The sequence below is a fragment of the Vulpes lagopus genome, chromosome 1 (genome assembly GCF_018345385.1).
Source record: "Vulpes lagopus strain Blue_001 chromosome 1, ASM1834538v1, whole genome shotgun sequence".
Classification (NCBI taxonomy): Eukaryota; Metazoa; Chordata; class Mammalia; order Carnivora; family Canidae; genus Vulpes; species Vulpes lagopus.
In genome coordinates, this window is record NC_054824.1 from 171,327,930 (window position 1) to 171,335,002 (window position 7,073).

A 7,073-nucleotide genomic window follows, 5' to 3' on the forward strand; every position below is an offset into this window, starting at 1 on the left:
CAAGAGTGAACAGGTGGCCAGAAGCAGATCATATGAGGCAATGTCAGAGAGCTGAGAGTATGCCAGTCTTTGCCTCCTTGCTGTCAATCTGTTTCTACCATTCAGCATTTACCAGGCTCCCTTGACAATGGAAGACTAGAAGACAGAAAGAAGAGAGAGGCCAGAATATTGCTCCCTTCTTGGTTCTAGGTAACACTTTATGACAATGGTAGCATCTCCTTTGTTCTTGTAGCTTCCCAACAGACAGTCCCTCCTCTCAGGTTGCAGCTCCCACCAGGCACAGCCCATCATGGCTTAGCAGCTTCTGACTTCTGGGGCTTGAGTCCCTCCAACCTTGAGGTGGAAGTGGTTTCCTGCTCTAGTTGCCTCCTATCCTCTATTTGTATCCATGCAACAAAATCTTGTATTAACATTCCTGTTTGAAATACCTATAGTTGTTCCTCTTTCCCAAGGAACAGGTGGCAGCAGCTTTTGCAGCCATGGCCAAGATTACAGCTCAAGACCTTCACAGCAAGAAGGGGCAGGGGACGCACTGAAACAGCTAGAAAACCTGAAGGTAGAGCTGTCCCAGCTGTGTGTCACCAAAGTAACAGGGCAGGCAACTTGCCAAATCTCCAAGTTGTTTGCAAATTCACTGCCCATAATCTGTCATTAACCAGACTCAGAAAGGGAACCTCAGGAAATTATACAAGGGTAAGAAGTAATAAGTTCCTGGCTCTGCAGCCCAAGGAGACATGTGCCAGGTGTTGCCAGCTGAACAAGTGCAAAGAGAACCTGAAGACCAAGCAGCAGCAGTAGGAGAGGCTGTCCCCACTGTGGGAGTATGCAGTAGAGGCTTAAGCATTGGAATCATTGAAATACAAACAAACTGGGGTGAAAAGTACCTAAAGTTGCTTTGCCAATACAATAAGCCACAAAGGTTTTTTGAGCAGAAGGGTGGCAGGATCTTGAATTACATTTTAGGGAGATTACTCCAGCTTCTGTAAAAATTGTTGATGAGATAAGATGATGAGTAGAATTTTTAAACCACCTAGAAAGTTCTTTTGACAGTCTCAGCAACATGTAGTTGTGTCCAGGGCTTCAACAGTGGCAGTAAGTAAAGAGTGAGATGGATAGAATCAAGCTCTGTGCTGGAGACAGATGCTAAGGAAACTGGTAACTGATAGCATGTCAGGGATAGGAAAAAAGAGAAGTACCAGTAATGACTCCTCTAGATTTTTGGCTTGACCAACTGAGTGGCAAGTAGACAGATGGGAAGATAAAGGCAGGGGCAGTTTGGGGGTCAAGTAGCATATCAAATTGTCTCCTGCTTCATGGAGCCTCCTGCAACTCTTCCAGTAGGAAGCAATTTCTCCCTTCTCTATAATCACAGCATAGTGGAATAATATTATAATTACATAGCTACATGTCCATTTGACTTACTTCCCCTGCTAAATGATAATTTCATGTGGCTTACCATTTCTTGTTCATCTTTGTGACTTCCACAGCACTTGGACCCTTATACATGGAGCCTTAGAGCCAGCCCAGTACTGAGGTGGCAGCCTAACAGAATCACCTCTAGGTAATTGTCTGTCCACAGATGCCAAGTTCTAGTCTCTAATTATACAAGAGGGCATGGCTTTCCGCACCCACTTTGAGCCCTTACTAATTCTCTGATGTACCTCGCCGCCTAATAAATGAAACCCACTCCCCTGTTGATGGGAAGCTGTCCCTGACCTACATGCCCATATTCCTTCTCTGCCCAGCCTGTGACTCTATTCTTTCCAGCGGGAAAGACACACAGAGAGTCAACAAATATCTACTGAATTGAATCAAAGTGACATCAAACGTCATGAACAGCATGTCTTCTTTTAAAAGCTCCCCCAACTTTCTCCAGTTTCCTAACCTCTCATTTCTGGCCATCTCTGCATTCATTGCCACCACTCCCCATGAGGTCAGTGACAGTAGGTACCCTGGGTCCATCACAGATCCTGTTCCCTTGGGAAGGCGAGGCAAATCCCCTGGGTCCTTTGCTCATCTGAACAATGGATGTAACAGCCCTGCCCTGTCCCAGGGCACCATTGTGAGAAATGGCTATCACTCACATGGAAGGGAAGGCCACAGGAAGGAAAGTCTCCTAGGGAAATGGAAAAACAAGCCTTCTGCTTCTCACTATTCCCATCCCAACACAGAGTATACCTCTTCTAACATCAGCTTTCTTATGGCTGCAGCCACTTCAATCTCTTCCTTCAGCTCCTTCCACTGCCTCTTCATTTATTTTTTGAATTAATCCTGAGCTCTGTGTCCTCACTTGAAGTGCCTCTTAGATCCTACATGCGACCCATCTCATTTTCCCCTCTCCCTGGGTACCCCCTGCTCAGAAGCAGCACTCATATCATCTCCCACAGCCCAACGCAAATATTCACCAAGTGCCCACTCTGGATGACACTGTGCCAGACAGCATCAATGCAGGTGAGAGGCATGTCTTCTCATGGCTGAGTCTATCTGAGGACACAGGACAAAAAGTAAGACCCCCCCCTCACTGTAAAGGCACAACCACTACTTTGGACCTCCCTGTGATACATGCTTGCACAAGATTTCATGCCATCTCTGCCCAGGACACTTATTCTCCATAGATCTGCATAAAGTGGACCTTTTTTTCTGGGTGCTCCAGTCTGGGGAGAAACTAAAGACCGTCAGTCAAGATACCATGGGGCCTGGTACCTCATCCTCCAAGAAATCAATAAAGGAACTCTGAGTACCTACTGGACAAGGGGAGACTGGCTTATCAGCAAATACCCTGATAATAGGGGTGTTCATGTGAAGGAAGGATGAAGAGGCTGGGCCTATCAGGTCCCCTGGGAAAGGCTAGGATCCAGGAGTGAAAGTTACCATGGGCAGATTTTAGCTCAGCCCAGTGAAGTATGTTCCAGTAGTCAGAAGGGCCTGAGGACAGGAGGTAAATAGTAATGTGGCCCCTCACATGGTAATGAGGCCCCTGTCACTGCAGGTGACAACAAAGTGGTCTCTGTGAAAATATAAGCACTGCCTAAATGTTATTTGAGACAATCTGTTATTCCATGAAAATAAATTCCCCCCCCCCCAAAAAAAAAAAAAGAAAGAAAATAAATTCCCCAAGTGAGAACTAAGACTCTGCCAGGGCAAAAATCCCCATTTCATCATTAAAATTACCATGTCTCTTGTCTTCTGTGTACTCTTAAAATGTGGCAATGCTATCAGTACTTCCAGAAAGAGGAGAATCCGCCTTGGGGTAGTCACGTGAGAGAATTCAGATGAGAGCTTCAACATCTTTGGCTCTGATGACTGAGGGAAGTGAGAAAACTGGTGGATTGTTGATTATCCCCAAATTGATTGAGAGCATAAGAATATTTCCTCTCATGCCTCAAGCTGAGCTGAAAACAGAAGCATAGAAATAAGATCCTTTTCCAATCAGTTTTCAACCGTAAATCTCAGCAAGAAAGTGACTTGACTGTCAAGAGAAAATATAGGAATGGAAAGAAAGCTCCCCATCACCATAAGACTTTCAGAAGAGCAACTCAACAGTTCTTATAGGTGGCAACAAGGGGCCATGAGATGACATCTCACCTTTCTATGAAGAACCAAAGAATCCCTCTACCTCATTTCATTCACAGCATTAAAGGGCCCAAGGGGTGGACAGATGAGAGCAGGGCTCCCAGAGGCCATGCAGGTGGCTTCTCTTGCAGATGCCCCTGTGCTTCCGGAGGCTGGAACACACAGATCTACTGGGAGTGCACATAGGCCAAGTTGCTGTCTGCATCCTTGAGCTTTCTACCCATCATCAACCCACAAAGGAAAACAGAAGTCAATCCTGAAACAAAAATTACTCAAGGAACAGAGGTTGTATGGCCTGCCACAGGATGAAAACAAAACCTGAGAGGAGTCCTCACTCTGAGAGTGTGACGAGTCAATGAGGAGGAAGGGGGACACAGATAAAAACTTGTAGAAAGTTGCTATCCAGTGAGCTGAGAGAGTCAGTTGGTACCACAGGCCTCAGTGGTTGGGAAAGGCTTCAAAGGAGCAGGAGCCCACATTGGGGTGCTGTGCAGAAAACATGTGATTATAATTCTGGATATGATTTAAACAGATGATTCACATATGCACTGTCCAATCAGGTAGATTCCAGCTATATGTAGCCATTTAAACTTAAATAAAATAAAGTAATAAAATGAAATTTAAAAGTCATTCCTTAGTCACAATAGTCCACATTTCAAGTGTGCAATAGTTACTGTGACTAGTTGCTACCATATTGGCCAGAGCAGAATTTCCACCATCACAGCAAGTTCTATTGGACAGTTCTGACCCAAATTGTCCTTACCCCCACCCCCTTCACTGGTCTTTAAACGCCCTGAATAAACTTGAAATCACTGCTGTGACTTAAATGTCCCTCATGGATAGGTCCCTGCCTGGCTCTCAGGCCTTATTTTTGCCTCTCTGGACCCACATACTATATGCACCACCTGTAGTGAGTAAACGTTCTTTCCTTCTCACAAGCTCTCCCTCTAGTGGCTAGCTGAACCACTTCCCTTTACCCTTTAGGTTGGCCTAATTGCTTCTCTTCTTGCTGGGCCAAAGCATCCCTTTTCTGGGGACACTCTGGACCCTTTAGATAAGACAAGGTCACCTGCTTTGCAATTTCAGAGAAGGCTGTGCTATGTTGTTCACTGATGTATCCGAAGTCTGTAGAACAGTGCCTGGCTCATAGTAGGCTCCTTTAATTATTTGTTGACTGGACAAATAACTCTTTGTCAGAATTCCTTGTATTATTGTCAATCATTAGTTTGCAATTACGCAAGGGCAGGGAACTTATTTCTCTCCAGTCTCTTTAATAGAAAAGATTATCAAAATTATTAGGGAATGATGGCAAAAGAAAGGCAGAAAAAAGGAAGGGGGTATAAGAAAAGAGGGATAGAGAGAAGGAGAAAGGAAGGGAGGAAGACTGAGCTAAGAGGAAAATAAAAAGAAGAAGCAGGTGAGTAAATGATGAATGCGAAGCTTATGCCTAGGAGATGGGGAAAATGATGGTGTTATTGAGAAATAGAATAGCTGGGGAACTAATGGCACCAAGCAGTCAAGCTTTGTCTATAACAATGCTGGAACAATCATTTCCCATCACCAACTCAAGGACAAGCTTATAAAGACTCTCTGAATAGCCCCATCCTTGCCACCCCCTCTTCTCAACCCACTGGAATGAGAAATAGAAGTGCAAATTAAGCTTTTTATTACAATTAGCAGCCTAACATCGGCATCACCTGTCTTACTGAAATGTGATATTTCATCTGAGACACTCATAATCATAGCCCAATGGGGGAGCCTGTGAATCAATTCACTACCTATTTTTCAACAGCTTTACATGAAATGATTTTTATTCTTTACACTTGCTAGTTATCCCCAAGGAATTCAAGGCAATTTACAAACTTTTAATTCTCCTGACATTCTGGGAGTAAAAAAGGTAAAAGTCTAGAATATACAAATGGAGAGAGAAAAGCCATCAGGATTAAGTACTCAGACAGGGAAGACTCACGTGTCCCCTGAGTCTACCATTTTGGAGCTGAACAGAAGGGCATTATAGTGGTATCCCTAAGAGGCATCTCAGCAGAGAGGTTGGGGTGGAAATGAGCCTGGAGAGGCTGAAGGTGAGTGAGGTATGAAGGCAGTAGTATTACCAGGTGTGGGCATAATCAATGATAAAGAGAAAACACAGGAAGGCATGAAGTCAGAGGCACAGAACAAAACTTGGAAGGGCCTGGAGGGCTCCAGCCAGGAGCACTGGAAGTGACAGTCATCCCTTCAAAGAAGAAGAAACAGAGGATGCAGAAGAGAGCACATATTTGAAAGAAACATTAAAAATAACCAAATCTAGAAATTGCAATTTTATAGGTAATGAAGGCAACAACAAGAGAAAACAATGTGACTTGTGCAAGCCTACACAGTGAGCTAGATAGACAAGAAACCAAACCCCTGAGCAATTTCTTCTACTCCAGGTGGGAAAAGGAGGTAACACTTCCCTCATGGCCTGTTGTTCACCACCATCCTCCAGGAAAATAGAGCCCGGGGCAGGGGGCAAAATTGGGAGCTTAGGAGAGGTAAAAGAAAATTAGATTATCTATCTAGGAATTACACTAGATAAACGGGTTTCATATAATTGGGTTTGTCCAGCCACATTTTTGCCCAACTGAAAATGTGTACCATATGAATTTTTAGTGTAGGCGAATCATCAAGTGTCCCCTCATTTTATGGAACAGATATTACATCTCAGTGTCTTAACACAGTAAATATGTATTTCTCATGCATTTTACCATGCAGTGCAGATAGACCAAGAACTCTGCTCCATCCAGTCAAGGACCAGACTCCTTCTATAGAAAGCTGTGCTATCCAAGATGGTAGCTGCTAGCCATTTGTGGCTATTCAAAATTAAATGAAATTTAAAATTTAGTTCCCAAGTCCTGATAGCTGCATTTCAATGTTCTATGAGTTCTATTGGATAGTGCTGCTCTAGACTGAATCTCAGGCATTCAGCAGCAGGCAAAGAGGAAAAACTTGAATGATGATATAGGAAGTTTAATGGGCCAGGCCTAGAGGTGCCAGACATCAATTTTGCCCATATTCCACTGGCCAGGGCTCCATGTTACAGCTACATCTAACTGCAAAGGAGAAGGGAGACAGAGAAATGTAGTCAAGCTAAATGCCCAGAAAGAAAAAGAAATGAGACTAGTGAGTATTTACCAGTTTCTGCCATGGATATATTCTAGTAAGTTCCTAAAATGAAAAATTAATTTCCCAACTGAGCTCTGTAATAAAATAGGAATGATGATCCTAAAAAGAGAATATTTCCCCATAGATTGTTTTAAATTTTAAACAAGGAAGAGTTAAAATGGTGGTTAGGCTCATACTCAGAGTTGTAGTTCTCTAAGGGCATTTTGCCACAGACATACTTTCCTAATTCTAAGCACTCCCAGGTGCTCCATTTATTCCTTTTATTTCCTTTCTGTCCCCACCTCCAGCCCTACTCCATCATTTATACCTGGGTAGAGATACTATAATCAACATTCACA

At 43.6% G+C, this 7,073-nt stretch overlaps 1 pseudogene; it reads left to right on the top strand.

Annotated features, from left to right (window-relative positions):
• Positions 1–479: 479 nt before the first annotated feature.
• On the top strand, positions 480–840 carry LOC121482232 (annotated as a pseudogene).
• The last annotated feature ends 6,233 nt before the right edge of the window (positions 841–7,073 follow it).